This window comes from Pinus tabuliformis, chromosome J, assembly GCF_031772625.1.
Source record: "Pinus tabuliformis cultivar Carrire ecotype Pingquan chromosome J, CPIR1, whole genome shotgun sequence".
NCBI lineage: Eukaryota > Viridiplantae > Streptophyta > Pinopsida > Pinales > Pinaceae > Pinus > Pinus tabuliformis.
The window spans coordinates 263,606,629-263,626,519 of record NC_142295.1 but is presented as its reverse complement, the minus strand read 5'-3'; the positions used below and the strand labels follow the sequence as shown (position 1 = coordinate 263,626,519).

Sequence of the window (19,891 nt, the reverse complement as noted above, 5' to 3'; positions counted from 1 at the left end):
CTTTCCATCAACATCTTGTTCATTCTTTCTGAGACTCCATTTTGCTAAGGTGTATATGGAGTAGTCTTCTTTCGTGCTATACCACACTTCTTGTAGAATTCTTCAAATTCCTTACTACAAAACTCTCCACCATTATCTGTCCTCAGCACCTTTATCTTCTTCTCTATTTGGTTTTCCACTAGAGCCTTAAATTCTTTAAACCTATCAAAGACTTTAGATTTCCTCTTAAGGAAATATATCCATGTATTCCTTGAGAAGTCATCTATAAATGATACATAGTACAAAGACTTACACAACGATGGAACCTTCACAAGTCCAAACACATCACTGTGCACAAGCTCTAATATATGTTTTGCCCTCTTACCACCAGAGGGGAAACTCACCTGATTCTGCTTCCCGTATACACAGTTTTCACAAAAATCAAAATCCAGAGAGCTATTACTCATACCTTCTACCATACCTTTACCATGAAATATTCGAAGGCCCTTCTCTCCAATATGCCCAAGCCTTTGATGCCACAGCATGGTCTTTTCTCCAAAGACTACTACATTTTCTGCTCCACTTTCAGGAATGATGGAACTGTTGCACCCATCAACAACAGTGCTAGCTTGCAGCTTGTACATAGTTCCAATCCGAACTCCCCGCATCAATACCAGTGCTACCTGAAACATCTTGCAGGTATCCTTCTCGAACACTGTTCTTACACCTGCGTCATCCAGCTTACTAATAGAAATCAGATTTTTGGCTAATGCAGGAATATGCAGAACACCCGGAAGTGTTCTAACCCTTCCACCTTGCAGCTTCAACTTTAATTTTCGACGACCAATCATTCTAGCCTTCCTGTCATCCCCCAAGAAGACATCACCACCATCATATTTCTCATACTCATAGAACCACTCTCTATGGGGAGTGAAGTGAAAGGATGCACCTGAGTCAATCAACCATGCCTCATGATCTACATGTGTACTTGAAGAACCCAAGTACACATCCCCACCTTCATCTGAGGTGGTTTTCGCCTCTGCAGAAGGACCCTCATCAGATCCCTTTCCTTTGTCAGGAGCTTTAGATTTACAGTCCCTTTCGAAGTGGCCTTCCTTTCTACATTTCCAGCACACCACCTTTACAGGTTTTCCTGGAGATTTACATCTCCCTCTAGATTTAGATCTCCCACTTGATGACTTATTTTTGTTTCTATTCTAGGACCGTCCTCATACAGACAGGGCATCACCATTTTGGCTCTCCATATTTTTCTGTCTCATCTCCTCCGTAAGCAAGGCTGAGACTATTTCATCAAACTAAAAGGAAGTTGCATTGCTACCTATTGTAATAACTAGACTATCCCATGAATCTGGTAGAGAACACAATAAACTGATGCACTTATCTTCATATGAAATTTTAATATCAACAGATGCTCACTGACTTACCACAGTATTAAATGCATTCAGATGCTATCTCACCAAGTCTCCATCTTTCATCCTCAGGTTATATAGCTTTTTCTACAGGAACAGTTTATTCACCAGAGACTTAGACTGGTACAAAATCCCTAACTTGTCCCACAAAGCCTTTGCTGTAACTTCCCCTCATACATTCAGCAATACTGAATCTGAGACACACAATCGTATTATGCTCTTTGCCTTCTGATCCAAATTCTTCCATTCTTTATCGAACACTCCTGTTGGTTTAGTACCCAGATCTACCACGATCCACTGATATTTATCCACGAACAGATCCTCCATCTTGAGTTTCCACAACTCAAAACTCTGACCATTAAATTTCTCGATCTCTATCTTTCCACTGCTTGCCATATTCTTTCACCACCAAAATTGATCTCGTACATCTCCCACTGAATAGGGTCTACCACAGGCTCGAGCAAAACCCCTCAGCAACAAAGGCATCCCCTTGAAGCCAACTTTTCTCTGATACCAAATGTAGGTTTTAACCCCGTACAGAAATTACCTGCATACGAATTCTAAAACACAGAAAATAAATAATGAAAGAGAAGAACACATAAAACACATATACACATAAATTTCCCTGGATCCCAAAACCGGGACTACCAGCTTGATTTTTCATCATGTTCCTTTCAATGTTATAGTACATATTTATACATGTCGAAGCATCCAATACCATGGACCGAAAACCATCATTGTTGAGTATGGAGCATGATTGTTTAGAGGTCTTTGTTTCAGCTGGATGTATACCCCAAGAAGTTTGTACACCCCTCCATGTAGGGCGGTACGAGGGGGGACTTGTCCCCCTCATGGGGGTTCAGGGGTTCTGATGTAAAATTTCCTTGTAAAAGTATAGTAATTTCTAGTCAATCTGGGCTATTCATTAGGTGGATGATATGACAGTAGAACTTATGTTTATTTTAGGGTTTTTTGCCATATAAGGCAACCCCTTCTCTTTGTATGAGGGCATTGTATTGATTCTGTGAAATATATGTGTATTCTACGAGCGAGAAACCGAAAGGTGAGATTGTGAGAGAAAACTGAGGATATTACAGTGGATCTGTTGTAGGTTGTGTCTCTTCATTTTGTTGGATAATAGAAAGGAAGGACTGGCTGTTCGGGGTGAACATAGCCCAAACTGGTTGAACCACATATATCTATGTCTCTCTTGTTTTATGCGTTTTCTATTTTTATATATTCTACAATATTTTATGTGTTCCATAGCTCTGCAATATATAATTTTCTAACAACCGGTATTAGAGCCAAAGGTCTATTTGGCTGATAAACTCACAAGAAAGAAGGGTTCCACATTCAAGTGGGAGCAATGGTGGAAGATGGTAAGTTTAGGGTTGAGAAATTTAATGGCCAAAACTTCTAGCTGTGGAAGATGCAGATGGAAGACTATCTATATCAGAAAGATCTGTACCTACCATTGGGCAGAAGAACAAAGATGCCGACGGGTATGACAGATGAATAATGGAACCTTCTCGATAGAAAGGCACTCGGAATAGTACGGTTGTGCCCCATAACATCGATCACCTTCAACATTTCGAAGGAAACAACAATAGAGGGTTTGATTAAGGTGTTGGAGAAACTATATGAAAAACCCTCAGCCTCAAACAAGGTATTTCTTATGAAACGATTATTTAATATGAAGATGTTGGAAGGTGGATCTGCTGCAGACCATTTAAATGATTTTAATACTATTACAAGTTAGTTATGTTTTGTAGGGGTAAACTTTGATGATGAAGTTGGATCTCCGTTATTCTTGTGCTCATTACCAGAAAGTTGGAATGGTTTAGTAATGGCCATTAGTAACTCTGTTTCTGGATCTAGTACTTTAAAGTTTGATGATGTTTTCGGTGCTATCCTTAGCGAGGAAATGTGACAGAAAAGCTCCGGTGAGACATTGGGTAATGCTTTGAGTGCAGAGTCTAGGGGAAGAAAAATGGAAAGAGGAAAGAGCTCAGGATATCGCAGTAAATCAAGGAAAGGCAGATCCAAGTCTAGATCGGGGATAGTGTGCTGAAAATGTTGAAAGAAAGGACATCTAAAGAAATACTGTAGATCTCGGAAGGGAAAAGAAGGAGATACATAGTAAGAAAACAATCATGAAGCAAATGTGACAGGTGAGGTGTTACAATATGCTTTGATTCTTTCTTTCGAAAATATCACTGATTCCTGGGTGGTAGATTCAGGGGCCTCATTCCATGCCTCACCTGATAAGAAATACTTTCATGACTATGTTCAAGGAGATTTTCGACAAGTTCATTTGGGTGATGATAAACACCGTAAAATTGTTGGAATGGGTAAGGTTCTTGTAAAACAGCAGAACGGAAACCAATGGCTACTAAAGGACGTAAGGCATGTTCCAGATCTAAAGAAAAATCTGATTTCAATGGGGCAATTAAGCAGTGAAGGTTACATGACAACTTTCACAGATAAAGCTTGGAAGGTCACCAAAGGAGCCATGGTAATAGCAAAAGGTGAAAAGGTTGGTACATTGTATTCATGCAATGGTATTTCTAACTCTGTTAATGATTTAACTTCCAAAGGAGGAGATGCAGCATTATGGCATCACAAGCTTGGACACATGAGTGAAAAGGGGATGAAGATTATTCACTCAAGGAATTTGAAGTGTGAAGAATGTTGATTTGGACTTCTGTGAGAATTGCATTTATGGAAAACAGAAGAAATCCAAATTTCTCAAAGTTTGGAAAGAAAAGAAGAGCAAAAAAATAGAGTTTGTGCATATAGATGTATGGGGACCTGCTCAGGTATCATCTCTCGGTGGCTCTCATTATTATGTTACTTTTGTTGATGATGCAACTAGAAAAACTTGGATTTATTGTATTAATAATAAATCTTATGTATTTGATACTTTCAAGAAATGGAAAGCTTTGGTTGAGTTTGAGACAGGAAAGAAATTGAAGTGTCTTAGATCAGACAATGGAGGTGAATACTGCAGCAAAGAGTTTCATAAGTACTATTCAGAGCATGGAATTTGCAAAGAGAAGACAGTTCGAAGAACACCACAAGGAAATGGTGTGTCAGGAAGGATGAATAGAACAATCATGGAGCATGCAAGGTGCATGAGATTGCATGCAGGATTTCCTTTATAGTTTTGGGTAGATGCTGTAGATATTGTTGTTTATCTAATAAATAGAGGGCCTTCAACTTCCTTGGATGGTGGTGTTTCAGAGGAAGCATGGACAGGTAAAAAGGTAAACTACTCTTTTTTAAAGCCTGTTGGTTGTGAGGCCTTTGTCCATATTGATAAAGAAAATAGAACAGAGCTTGAGGCAAAGTCAAAGAAATGTACCTTTATTGGATATGGTGTTAATGATTTTGGTTATCGCTTATATGATTACAAAAATCACAAAATTCTTAGGAGCAGAGATGTAATATTCAATGAAAATGTCTTGTATAAGAATCAGTTGCAGGAAAAGAAACAGGAAAAAGAAAACAAGGAATACACAGTTCTTGATGAAATCACTGAAAAAGTAAGGGTGCCTGAAAATAATAATAATCAACAACCACAACAACAGCAACCACCACAACAACAACAGGCACCCCAAACACCTGAAAGTGGTGTTAGAAGATCTACCAAGATAAGTAGACCCCCTAAACAATACTCTCCTTCATTATATTATTTATTATTGACTGATTCTGGTGAACCCGAATGTTATGAAGAAGCAATGTAGGTTGAAAACAGGAAGAAGTGGGAGGTAGCCATGGAAGAAGAGATGGAATCCTTAATGCATAACTAGACTTGGGACTTAGTCAGGTTGCCTGCAGGAAAAACTACATTGAAGAATAAATGGGTTTACAGGCTGAAGGAAGAAGATGGAGGAAAACAAAGGTACAAAGCTAGACTTGTGGTGAAGGGGTTTGCACAGAAGAAAGGTATTGATTTTGATGAAATATTTTCTCCTGTTGTTAAAATGACTTCAATCATAACTATTTTAAGTCTAGTAGCAGTTGAAGATTTGCATCTTGAGCAGTTAGATGTAAAGATAGCCTTTCTCCATGGGGATTTGGAGGAAGAGATATATATGTAGTAGCCACAAGGATATGAGGTGAACGGGAAGGAGAAACTAGTGTGCAGGTTAAAGAAGAGCTTGTATGGCTTAAAACAAGCTCCAATGCAGTGGTATCTAAAATTTGACAAGTTTATGTCAGAATAAGGTTATACTAGATGTCACTCTGATCATTGTGTTTATCTGAAAAAGCGAAATGTGGTAGCTATATTATATTGTTCTTGTATGTAGATGACATGCTTGTTGCAGGGTCTAACATACAGGAAATAAATGTGCTCAAAAGAAATTTAGCAAATTCATTTGCAATGAAGAATTTGGAAGCTGCAAAACAAATCCTTGGTATGAGAATCACTAGATACAAGAAAAATCGCAAATTAACATTGTCTCAGAATGAGTACATACAAAAGGTGTTGAAAATATTTAATATGAACAATGAAAAACCAATTAGTACACCTTTTGCTAGCCATTTCAAACTTAGTAAGGAAATGTGCCCAAAGACCCAAGAAGACATGGATTATATGTCTAAAGTTCCATATGCATCAACAGTTGGAAGCTTAATGTATGCAATTGTCTACACAAGGCCGAATATTCCACATGCAGTGGGAGTTGTAAGCAGGTACATGAGCAATCCAGGAAAGGAACATTGGATGGCAATGAAATGGATTCTCAGATATTTGAAAGGTACCACAAATCAAGCATTATGCTTTGGTGGATCAAACATTTCTCTACAGGGATATGTTGTTGCATATATGGCAGGTGATAGAGATAACAGAAGGAGCACTACAGGATATGTATTTACTGTAGGTGGTACAACTGTCAATTGGGTTTCAAAAATCCAAAGTGTTGTCGCATTTTCAACAACAGAAATAGAGTATGTTGTTGCTACAGAGGCTAGTAAAGAAATGATTTGGTTACAAAGGTTTATGGGTGAATTGGGTAAGGAGCATAATATGGGCACGTTATACAGTGATATCCAAAGTGCCATTCATCTTGCAAAGAACTCAACATTTCATTCCAGGACTAAACACATACATCTCAAGTACCATTTCATACGATCAGTGTTGGAAGATGGAGAGTTGAAGCTAGAAAATATACACACTAGCCAGAATCCTATAGATATGCTAACAAAAGTTGTAACTAGGGAGAAACTGAGAATATGCTCAGTTTTAATTGGCCTTTAAGGATGACGATGAAGATGAGAAACAACCAACTCCAAAGAGGATTCATTGTACAGCAAATGAAGCAGTGGTGGATTGTTGAGTATGGAGCATGATTATTTAGAGGTCTTTGTTTCAGCCGGATGTATACCCCAGGAAGTTTGTACACCTCTCCACGTGGGCGGGTGCGAGGGGGGGGACTTGTCCCCCCCGTGGGAGTTTGGGGGGGCCGATGCCCCCCCGGCTGGGGGATCCAAGGGCCAGCGGTCCCCGGGCGGGGGTTTCGGGGGCAGCGTCCCTGAAGCTAAAAACAGATGTAAAATTGCCTTGTAAAAGTATAGTAATTTCTAGTCAATTTGGGTTGTTCATTAGGCGGATGATCTGGCGGTAGAACTTATGTTTAGTTTAGGGTTTTTTTCCCTAGAAGGCAACCCCTCTCTTTGTATGAGGGCATTGTATTGAGTCTTTGTAATATATGTGTATTCTCCGACCGAGAAATAGATAGGTGAGACTATGAGAGAAAATAGAGGATATTACAGTGGATCGGCTGTAGGTTGTGTCTCTTCATTTTGCTAGATAATAGAAAGGAAGGACTAGCTGTTTGGGGTGGACGTAGCCCAAATTGGGTGAACCATGTATATCTGTGTCTCTCTTGTTTTATGCATTTTTTGTGTTTATATTTATGCAATATTTTATGTGTTCCATTGCTCCATAATATATAATTTTCTAACAATCATGTCCAATGCCATGGACCAAAAACCATCGCTTCCAAAAAACATGTGATAAAATCATGCACAAAACCATAGGTGGGTCCGCCCAGCCTAACATAGGGTCCAAAGCCAAAATTTTCTGGGGCGCTGCCCCGGACCCCATAAAGTTGGGTTACGGGTGCCCCACAAACCCCCTGTTAACTACATGGAAAGAATATAACAGAACCCAACAATTTTGGCCCTTTTTTATAGGTCTAAGCTTCTGCATAAGTTATGCATCTTAAATGTTTGAGTGACAAGGGACCCGATGGTGTCCTTAATGTCATGTAATGGTCGAAACATTAAAAAGATGGTATAGGCTAGTTGACTTGGTGTTAATACTACGCTATATTATTGAAGCAGAGATATGATATGTTTCCCACTCACCCACATTATTGGAGGGTATATGAGAAAAAGAAGATAATTATTAGCAAAAGCTTGAATTGTGGGAATGTGACTTTTTTCCTCCTGTTGTGGAAAGGTTTCCCAATAAACCCTGTTAAAGTTCTTTATTTGGTTGGTTTTCTTCTCTATTTTGTAAGGGCACGAGTCTGCCCTCTCTTTTGTGATAGTTTTTTCACCATCAAGGATTTTGTTTTGATATGTTAGGGTTAGTGGGAAATTTTTGGGACATTTTTAAAATATCTTTTTTGAATGTAACAGATACAAAACATCCTAGAAATGTTTCCAGGTTGGTTTCTAGTTTCTAGAAATGCGCTCTAGACCCACTAGAAACCAATTTCATGGATGCATGGAATAAAAGAATACTAAATTGAAAAGTCTTCTGTTTTTCATCAAATGTTTGGAATTAGAACTTCGATTGATACAATTTTGAGCTATATAAGTGGAGCTTTAAAAGTGGAAAGGGCACATCAGATGTTTAACTTCCTGATCAAGGTAATAACTCTACTGTAAATAAATGAAGAAACGTACATGTACGCACATTTGTGTTGTTGACATGTGAACGCTTAAGAAAAATATACATTTTTGTTGATTGGTTCATATAAACTCTCATAATTCTGATTAATCTAACTTAAAATTAGAAGCATTGGTACTATTTTAGAGAAATTTGTTGATTAAATATTTGGGAATAAATACCCTTGAGTGTTCTCTGTGCAAAGAATTTAATTTTGAGTAGGTGTATCCTATGCACTATTTTATTCATTCTAGGTCTGAATCTAGTTGCATTAGGTGATATGTGGAGGCACAAGGTGCCACAATGAGAATTCTTTATGTTTTTCCTTTCATGGTAAACCTTTTTTTCCAAGTAATTGGGACTTAAAATCACATAATGTAGGCTGAGGCATGAGGTGCAACAAAATACCTAAGGTAATGCACCACAGGTGCCAAAGATAGATATATTCCTTAGCACATCACAAAAGAGGCCTGCAAATGTTGCTTGTCACAACCTAATGAAATCTTGTAGTAAGAGGTGCATTCAATTTAATGACTTAACCAATACTAGCCAAGTAAATGTAATAACTACTTAGAAGTAATCCCATTGTAATAACTACCTAGAAGTAATCTCATTGTAATAACTACCTAGAAGTAATCCCATTGTAATAATTACCTAAACGTAATCCCATTGATTCCCTTTATGCAGGAACATAGTTAAAGAATATTACAATTTTGTATCTCTAGCAAATTACAGTGATGTTTTTGGTTTTAAATTTGAAATAAAATATGCAATAATATGACAAGTGGACTTTTAAATCCTCCTTACCAATTGGTTTTCTGGAATAGGTGTTGCCCTGAAACATGTTCATTACATGAAAACCCTTAGAAGGCTCGAGGAAAGCCATGGCCATGACCAGAATTCCTCTTTGTTTTTAGATGTTGGTGCGATTTTTTAGCATAGATCAAGTCCATGAAATCAACATTGAATTTCTTTGATGTTGAGACAGGAAAGCCCAGGCACTAAGGACAATAGTCCCATATCTGTGCACCTTCCCTAAACTGAACGAAACAAAGGCAATATCTGAGTAGGTGAAAGCTTAAAGAACAATGTGTAGAACTAAAGATAGGTTAGCATCCAATGGATAACACATTGGACCATGCAAAATTTTTGACACATATGCCAGACATTTATTTAGATATGCCAAAGGTGTTTACATTTTTACAAAGGAGTATACTATATTATGGAAAGTGTTTTCTTAACATAAAATGTTTCAAAATTAATGCTAAGTCAATGGTAGCATTAGTTCAGCTGAAGCTAAAATTGTCTCAATTATTTATATTTATCCTAATTTTTGACTTGGTATGAGACCAAAAAAGAATATTTCACTGGTCGGTCAAAGAAAAAGGGTCGACGGTATATGAAGATTTCACTGGTTGGAAACCCTTATTAGGATAATTTGAGGACGGTAACACATTGTTCCAAGGTCTACTGTTGGGTGTGGAGCCTGATTATCTTCTATATTCAAAGGTATTGCCACATAGGACCCCAGTTCGAAATAGGGGCGGCAACGCCGCCCGTAAAATATTCGCTACAGGGGGTCCAAGGGGGGCGACTGCGGGGGGTTTCGGGGGCAGCGCCCCCGAAGCTAAAAACAACTGTAAAATTGCCTTGTAAAAGTATAGTAATTTCTAGTCAATCTGGGCCGTTCATTAGGCGGATGATCTGACGGTAGAACTTATGTTTAGTTTAGGGTTTTTTGCCCTAGAAGGCAACCCCTCTCTTTGTATGAGGGTATTGTATTTGAGGTTGTGAGATAGATGTGTATTCTATGAGCGAGAAACAGAGAAGTGAGGCTGTGAGAGATAACAGAGGATATTACAGTGGATTTGCTGTAGGTTGTGTCTCTTCATTTTGCTGGATAATAAAAAGGAAGGGTTGGCTGTTCGGGGTGGACGTAGCCCAAACTGGGTGAACCACATATATCTGTGTCTCTCTTGTTTTGTCCGTTTTCTGTGTTTATATTTCTGCAATATTTTATGTGTTCCATTGCTTCGTAATATATAATTTTCTAATAACTGGTATCAGAGCCGAAGGTCTATTTGGCTGATAAACTCGCAGGAAAGAAGGGTTCCTGGTTCGAGTGGGAGCAACGGCGGAAGATGGTAAGTTTAGGGTCGAGAAATTTAACGGCCAAAACTTCTCGCTGTGGAAGATGCAGATGGAAGATTATCTGTATCAGAAAGATCTATACCTACCATTGGGCGGAAAAACAAAGATGCCGACGGGTATGAAAGACGAAGAATGGAACCTTCTCGATAGAAAGGCACTCGGAACAATACGGTTGTGCCTTGCTGCGTCAGTCGCCTTCAACATTTCGAAGGAAACCACGACAGAGGGTTTGATGCAAATGTTGTCGAAACTATATGAAAATCCCTCGGCCTCAAACAAGGTATTTCTTATGAAACGGTTATTTAATATGAATATGTCGGAAGGTGGATCTGTTGCAAACCATATAAATGATTTTAATATAGTTACAAGTCAGTTAAGTTCTGTAGGGGTAAACTTTGATGATGAAGTTAGAGCTCTGTTATTCTTGTGCTCATTACCAGAAAGTTGGAATGGTTTGGTAATGACCATTAGTAACTCTGTTTCTGGATCTAGTACTTTAAAGTTTGATGATGTTGTCGGTGCTATCCTTAGCGAGGAAATGCGACGGAAAAGCTCCGGTGAGACATCGGGAAATGCTTTGAGTGCAAAGTCTAGAGGAAGAAAAATGGAAAGAGGAAAGAGCTCAGGATATCGCGGTAAATCAAGGAAAGGCAGATCCAAGTCCAGATAGGGGATACTGCGCTGGAAATGTGCAAAGAAAGGACACCTAAAGAAAGACTGTAGATCTCGTAAGGGAAAAGAACGAGATGCACAACAAGAAAACAATCATGAAGCAAATGTGACAGGTGAGGTGTTACAAGATGCTTTGATTCTTTCTTTCGAAAATATTACTGATTCCTGGGTGGTAGATTCAGGGGCTTCTTTCAATGCCACACCTGATAAGAAATACTTTCATGACTATGTTCAAGGAGATTTTGGACAAGTTTGTCTAGATGATGATAAACCCTGTAAAATCGTTGGAATGGGTAAGGTTCTTGTAAAACAGCAAAATGGAAACCAATGGCTATTAAAGGAGGTAAGGCATGTTCCAGATCTAAAGAAAAATATGATTTCAACGGGGCAGTTAGGCGGTGAAGGTTGTGTGACAACTTTCACAGATAAAGCTTGGAAGGTCACTAAAGGAGCCCTGGTAATAGCAAAAGGTGAAAAGGTTGGTACATTGTATTTATGTAATGGTATTTCTAACTCTGTTAATGCTTTAACTTCCAGAGGAGCAGATGCAGCATTATGGCATCATAGGCTCGGACACATGAGTGAAAAGGGGATGAAGATTCTTCACTAAAGGAATTTGTTGGCGGGTTTGAAGAATGTTGATTTGGACTTCTGTGAGAACTACATTTATGGAAAACAGAAGAGAGTCATATTTCTCAGAGTTAAAGAAAGAAAAGAAGAACGAAAAATTAGAGCTTGTGCATACAGACGTATGGGGACCTGCTCAGGTATCATCTCTCGGTGGCTCTCGTTATTATGTTACTTTTATTGATGATGCAACTAGAAAAATTTGGATTTATTTTATTAAGAATAAATCTGATGTATTTGATACTTTCAAGAAATGGAAAGCTTTGGTTGAGATTGAGACAGGAAAGAAATTGAAGTGTCTTAGATCAGACAATGGAGGTGAATAATGCAGCAAAGAGTTTGATAGGTATTGTTTAGAGCATGGAATTCGTAGAGAGAAGACAGTTCCAAGAACACCACAAGAAAATGGTGTGTCAGAAAGGGTGAACAGAATAATCATGGAGCGTGCAAGGTGCATGAGATTGCATGCAGGATTGCCTTTACAGTTTTGGGCAGATGTTGTAGATACTGCTGTTTATCTAATAAACAGAGGGCCTTCAAGTTCCTTGGATGGTGGTGTTCCAGAGGAAGCATGGATATGTAAAAAGGTAAACTACTCTATTTTAAAGCCTTTTGGTTGTGAGGCCTTTGTCCATATTGATAAAGAAAATAGAACAAAGCTTGAGGAAAAGTCAAAGAAATGTACCTTTATTGGATATGTTGTTAATGATTTTGGTTATCGCTTATATGATTACGAAAATCAAAAAATCATTAGGAGCAGAGATGTAATATTCAATGAAAAGGTCTTGTATAAGAATCAGTTGCAGGAAAAGAAACAGGAAAAGGAAAACAAGGAATACGCAGTCCTTGATGAAATCACTGAAAAAGTAAAGGTGCCTGAAAATAATAATAATCAACAACCACAACAACAGCAACCACCAAAACAACAACAGGCGCCCCAAACACCTGAAATTGGTGTTAGAAGATCTACCAGGATAGGTAGACCCCCTGAACGATACTCTCCTTCATTATATTATTTATTGTTGACTGATTCCGGTGTACCCGAATGTTATGAAGAAGCAATGCAGGTTGAAAGCAAGAAGAAGTGGGAGCTAGCCATGGAAGAAGAGATGGACTCCTTAATGCATAACTAGACTTGGGATTTAGTCAGGTTGCCTGTAGGGAAAACTACATTGAAGAATAAATGGGTTTACAGGCTGAAGGAAGAAGATGGAGGAAAACAGAGGTATAAAGCTAGACTTGTGGTGAAGGGGTTTGGACAGAAGAAAGGTATTGATTTTGATGAAATATTTTCTCCTGTTGTTAAAATGACTTCAATCAGAACTATTTTAAGTCTTGTAGCAGCTGAAGATTTGCATCTTGAGCAGTTAGATGTAAAGACAGCCTTTCTCCATGGGGATTTGGAGGAAGAGATATATATGCAGCAGCCACAAGGATATGAGGTGAAAGGGAAGGAGAAACTAGTGTGCAGGTTGAAGAAGAGTTTGTATGGCTTAAAACAGGCTCCAAGGCAGTGGTATCTAAAATTTGACAAGTTTATATCTGAACAAGGTTATACTAGATGTCACTCTGATCATTGTGTTTATTTTAAAAAAGCAAAATGATGGCAGCTATATTATATTGTTACTGTATGTAGATGACATCCTTGTTGCAGGATCTAACATGCAGGAAATAAATGTGCTCAAAAGAAAATTGACAAATTCATTTGCAATGAAGGATTTGGGAGCTGCGAAACAAATCCTTGGTATGAGAATAACTAGAGACAGGAAAAATCGTAAATTAACATTGTCTCAGAATGAGTACATACAAAAGGTGTTGAAAAGATTTAACATGCACAATGCAAAACTAGTTAGTACACCTTTTGCTAGCCATTTCAAACTTAGCAAGGAAATGTGCCCAAAGGCCCAAGAAGACATGGATTATATGTCTAAAGTTCCATATGCATCAGTAGTTGGAAGCTTAATGTATGCAATGGTCTGCACAAGGCCTGATATTGCACATGCAGTGGGAGTTGTAAGCAGGTACATGAACAATCGAGGAAAGGAACATTGGATGGAAGTGAAATGGATTCTCAGATATTTGAAAGGTACCACAAATCAAGCATTATGCTTTGGTGGTTCAAACATCTCCCTACAAGGATATGTTGATACAGATATGGCAGGTGACGGAGATAACAGGAGGATCACTACAGGATATGTATTTACTGTTGGAGGAACAACTGGCAGTTGGGTTTCAAAAATCCAAAGTGTTGTTGCACTTTCAACAACAGAAGCAGAGTATGTTGCTGCTACAAAGGCTAGTAAAGAAATGATTTGGTTACAAAGGTTTATGGGTGAGTTGGGTAAGGAGCATGATATGGGCACGTTATACAGTGGTAGCCAAAGTGCCATTCATCTTGCAAAGAACTCAGCATTTCATTCCAGGACTAAACACATACAGCTCAAGTACCATTTCATATGATAAGTGTTGGAAGATGGAGAGTTGAAGCTGGAAAAGATACACACCAGCCAGAATCCTGTAAATATGCTAACAAAAGTTGTAACCAGGGAGAAACTGAGAATATGCTCAGTTTCAGTTGGTCTTCAAGGATGACGATGAAGATGAGAAATAGCCAGGTCCAAAGAGGAGTCATTGTCCAGCAAATGGAGCAGCGGTGGAGTTGCTACAATCAGTCTCCAAGTGGGAGATTGTTGGGTGTGGAGCCTGATTATATTCTATATTCAAAGGTATCGCCACATAGGACCCCAGTTTGAAATGGGGGCGGCAACGCCGCCCGTAAAATATTCGCTGCAGGGGGGGTCCAGGGGGGGCGGCTGCGGGGGGTTTCGGGGGCATCGCCCCCGAAGCTAAAAACAGCTGTAAAATTGCCTTGTAAAAGTATAGTAATTTCTAGTCAATCTGGGTCGTTCATTAGGCGGATGATCTGACGGTAGAACTTATGTTTAGTTTAGGGTTTTTTGCCCTAGAAGGAAACCCCTCTCTTTGTATGAGGGTATTGTATTTGAGGCTGTGATATAGATGTGTATTCTGTGAGCGAGAAACAGAGAAGTGAGACTGTGAGAGAAAACAGAGGATATTACAGTGGATTTGCTGTAGGTTGTGTCTCTTCATTTTGTTGGATAATAAAAAGGAAGGACTGGCTGTTCGGGGTGGATGTAGCCCAAACTAGGTGAACCACGTATATCTGTGTCTCTCTTGTTTTGTGCGTTTTTTGTGTTTATATTTCTGCAATATTTTATGTGTTCCATTGCTCCGTAATATATAATTTTCTAACATCTACTACATGTAGATTTGATGATTGTTGACTAAGGATTCATTTGGACATTCTTTGGCACTATTCACTTAAGAATTGTGGCTATTTGAGCCTTGGCCCTAGGGCTATTCTTTGGGTTATTTGAGACACAAGACCAACCTTTGTCTAAGATTATTTTAGCCCTAGAATAGGAGGGTATTCAAATCACCTGAGGCATAAACCATGATTTTTTTGTGGCTGAACTCATCTACATTCTTCACTCGAGTATTTTTCTCTATCTGAATGGCTAATTATTGACCTCTGTCGAATTTTTATAAGGTTGCTCGCACTTCTTCCTAAGGCCCATCTTGGTCCTTCTATGAGAGATCACTGTGACATAAATGTGGGCTTTTGATCTCATAATACTCCTACATCCTTGAGACTGAGCATCACTTGAACCAAGACCAAAGTAAGACTCTCTCAAGTGTCATTTCAAGGCTTAATCAAGTGTCATTTCAAGGCTAGATCGAGTATGTTTTAGAATTGTTCTGAAGTGTTTCTAAAAGATTATTCACACAAGTTTATTCTAAAAGATTATTGGTGATACAAGACCTCTAATGGACTTAGACATGGAAGTCAATGAATTCTATCAGATCTTGGCAAAGCCCCCTAGCTTTAGTCAGCCAAGGAAAGGGCTTTGCAAGAACATACTAACGAGCAAAAAAAACTAAACATTGGCACACCTTCAATGGGTTTAGACTCATCCAACTTCCATATCAATTATCATCCATATTTGCACAAAGAGCACTATTTCCAAGGGACTGATCAGATTCTTCTATCTAAAATGCCATATGTCTTCCTATGAGAGAGCATGAATCTAAATTCATGTGAGGGCTTACAATCAGAACAACTGGGCAGAACTACCCCAATTTCATCATTAGATATTTTTCGGGAGTTGGAAAGTGTGTCAAGCCTTGATGACTTGGGAACTATGTACCTTGTTGACTCTGAAAGGCCCCAATAGAGAGATGGCTCAGTTTTTTCATCAAACTGGATGCCCCCAAAAAAGTTTGGAAATAATGTTGTCACACATATTTCCACTGTGTATTCATTGTATGTTGAGAGGAGTCATAAAAAATATGGTTTTATTGATGATTATCTTCTTACTGTGAATACAAATTTAAGTAAAAACAATGTCAAAGAATCTATTTCAGGATGGGGTTTCCAGGTTTTAGCTACAAGGGAGTTGGTAGACCTCACTCAAATAGAAAACAATGATGAATATGCCAAAATCACCCTTAACTAGTTTGGAAACACTTCTAAACCAGATAGTGTGAATGTTGATGCTCATAGAAAACCTCCTGTCTGGGGTAAACCATAAAATAAAAACTCTAAGGAAAAGTTCATGGAAGATACCATAGAAGAACTCTAACCTTTCTTATTGGAATTCTAAAAGAATGTGCACCAATGTTGATGAAAGATGAATAGTTGGGTTGCAATTATAGGGATCATATGTAACTGCATTGGGAGGAAAATTTACAAAAATGAAGCAGAAAGAGGGAATGCTTACTAGTACTCAGAATTTAGTGTTGAGAAGAAACCACAAGTCATGGAGGAGTGGATGGGTAAAGTTTTTGAGTAGAATCCATAAGAAAAGGAGGAGTGGATGTGTGGGAGTATTGAACACAATCCTCAAATCAAGGAGGAGTGGAACAATGGTAGTTTTGACAAGAAACCACAAATCAAGGAGTGAAGAGGTGTGAGGTTTCCTTTTACCTAGAAATATGGTTAAATAAAACTTGATGAGGAAGTGATTAAGAAACCTAACCTAAATGATATTACATACTAGAATAGTGATTTAGATATAAAATTCAACCCTGATTACTACAATACAGGAAGGCCCTTGCCTTCTATTATAGGTTGTGCAATATCCATAAATGTAGTTGGTCCACATGTGCCATCCTGGCCGAAGGATGATGAAGCAATGACATTCAGATTAGTATCGCAGTAACAATATTTGGCATCAGTAGAAGATAGTCCTAATCATGGTCTTTTGTTAGTACCTTTTCTAAAGTACCAGAGGATTGCATTGGCTTGGGTGGTTTTACAAGGGACAACCAACATAAATTGTGTTGGTGGTATTCTTGTAGATGATCAGGGGCTTGGGAAGACTATCTAAGTGATTTCTTTAATTTTGAAGGAGAGGCCTCCTAACAAATCTCTTCAGGAAGATTCAAATCAAGTAAGGGTTGAAACATCTGTTGTAAATCTAGTTGAAGATGATGTAGTATCAACATGTTTTCAAAGAAATATATCAAATAATGGTGCAAATGATATTGCTTTGGAGGAATATATTAAGTGGAAAGAAAACACATTTTCTATGAAGAAAGGCTGACCATTTACCAGTACTTTGGTTGTGTGTCCAACAAGTGTTCTTAAGCAATGGGAACAAGAAACCTGTGACAAGGTTACGAAGAAAACCAATTTGTTTCTCCATTTCTATCATGGGAGCAACAAGACAAAGGACCCTAATAAGCTGGCAAAGCATGAAATTGTTTTGACTACTTATTCCATCGTAAGTATTGAGGTTCCAAAATAGGATCTTGGAGACAATTATGAAGAAGTTGAAATAAATCCTAATGATTATGGTATAATTGACTTTTTATTCTTAAAAAGAAGACGTCAGAGATTGTTAAGAAGACAAAGAGTAGAAAGGAGGAAAAAGACTCCTCAAGTGAACCTATTCCTCGCCCTCTTGCAAGAGTGGGTTGGTTTAGGGTGGTTCTAGATGAAGCTGATAGTATTATGAATCATAGGACCCAAGTTGCTAGAGCATGTTTGGATTGGGGTTTACAGGCTAAACAAAGGTGGTGTCTCTCTGGGAAACCAATCCAAAATTCTATTGATGATATTTTCACGTACTTTAGGTTTCTTAAAGATCATCCATATTTTGTTTATAAGTCTTTCACTTCCAAAATAAAGTTGCCACTTTCCAAAAATCCAATTTCAGTATACCAGAAGCTCCATGTTGTCCTAAAAATAGTAATGCTTCAGTGTAAAATAGGTACTACCATTTATGGGATGCCTATTATTATGTTACCTCCTTAAATAGTTACCTTGCAGAGGGTTGAATTCTCTTCAGAAGAATGTGACTTTAATCACTTTCTTGAAGCTCATTCAAAACTTCAATTTAAGGTCTATGTTGCTGCAAGAAATATGAAAAAGAACTATGTGAATATGTTATGATGTTGTTATATCTTTGTCAAGCATGTGATCATCCTCTTCTTGTTAAAAGTTACTTATCCATGTCTACTTGGAGATCTTCTGTAGAAGCAGTAAGGAAGCTACCTAGGGAAAAACAAATTGATTTGATAAATTGTTTGGAAGGTTCATTGGCTCATTTTGGCCTCTGTAATGATGCCCCAGAAGAAGCCATTGTCACCATTTGTGGTCATATTTTGAAATCAATGCATATTAGATGGCCTTACTCAGTTAGCCAATGGCATTCTCTCTACTGAAAGCTACAAAAGGCATCCGAAGAAACATTTAATGTTTTCTATAACTACTTTAAAGCATTGGACTTTTGATGATACTAGTAAGTCTAGAAGGAGTCAGTGAAATGGATTCGTAACTTGAAAATCTAGACTTTCATTCTTCAAAGATCAAAGTTGTGATAGAAACTCTCCAAGCCCTCCCGAAATTATGTACAAGTGCCTCTAACAAGAGTTATGTCAATAATATCAATGAAGATTTCGCTAAACGTCTGATAGTGGTAATAGTAATCAACATGCAAAGCCAAGTCTAAAGAAATAGATTATAGAGACATTGGAGAAAGTCATAGTTTTCTCCCTGTGGTCGAGTATGCTAGACTTGTTTGAGGTTCCAATAAAAAATTGTGCATACAACATAGAAGTTTCATTGGAACTATGTCTATAATAGCACAGGATAAAGTTGTGAATGATTTCAAGACACTCCCAAAGGTAATTGTTATGACAATGTCCCTGAAAGTTGCAAGTCTTGGTCTCAACATGGTTGTTGTGTGTTATGTTCTTCTACTTGATCATTAGTGGAATCCAACAAGTGAAGACCAACCTATTTATAGATCAAATTGAATTGTACAAATGTGTCATGTAATTGTTTCTCGATGTACAGTTAAACATACTGTGGATGATCGTATTTTAGCACTCTAGTAATGAAAGCGAGAAATGCTGGCATCAACATCTAGGGAGGATGGAGTTGGTGTTTGTCAAAGATGCCTTACAGAGGAGGACATGATATATCTATTTATGGTTTGAGAACATCAGTCTTAGTTCAGGAAAGGAAAAGTGACTAAGGAGTTACAGAAAAAGAAGCAAAGCTACAAGTTTTGAGATAGTTTTGAGATTTCGTGGGAGCAAGTTATATATGAAAGTGAATCTCCATTGCATTACTCCTCTCGAAGGTTGCTCAGAGGTGCTTAACACAACACTTGTTTTCATGATAAAAAAAATATTGTCTATTAGACAACTTCCCACAGAAGAACTTGGAAATAACATCATGGATTGTGACAATATCTTACATTGGCTTTTAACTATCAAAATTGTTTTTCTTCTTGTAGGAACTCAATGGGCCTCACAGGCGTCACACTGTATGAGAAAGAGTGAGCATATCATAGAATATTTTGTTATTTCATTCCTTACAAAATATCTACATAGTTTTTTAAAGTAATTTCTATTTATAAATCATAAGTTTTTGAAGTAAAGTCTACTTATTTTCATAATTTAATGTGTTTCACCGATCCAAAAATAGAGAACGATTAAATGGAAAAGGAGCTTACTAATGGTGACATCACTGTCAGGTTCTAGAGTATCTTTCCTATTACCTTGGAGCTGGGTAAAGTGTAGAGGATTCTCGCGA

General features: G+C 38.1%; 1 pseudogene; it reads left to right on the top strand.

The window, feature by feature from the left end:
• LOC149226778 (helicase-like transcription factor CHR28 pseudogene) overlaps positions 1-19,290 on the top strand; it is a 182,736-nt pseudogene extending 163,446 nt beyond the window's left edge.
• Positions 19,291-19,891: the final 601 nt, after the last annotated feature.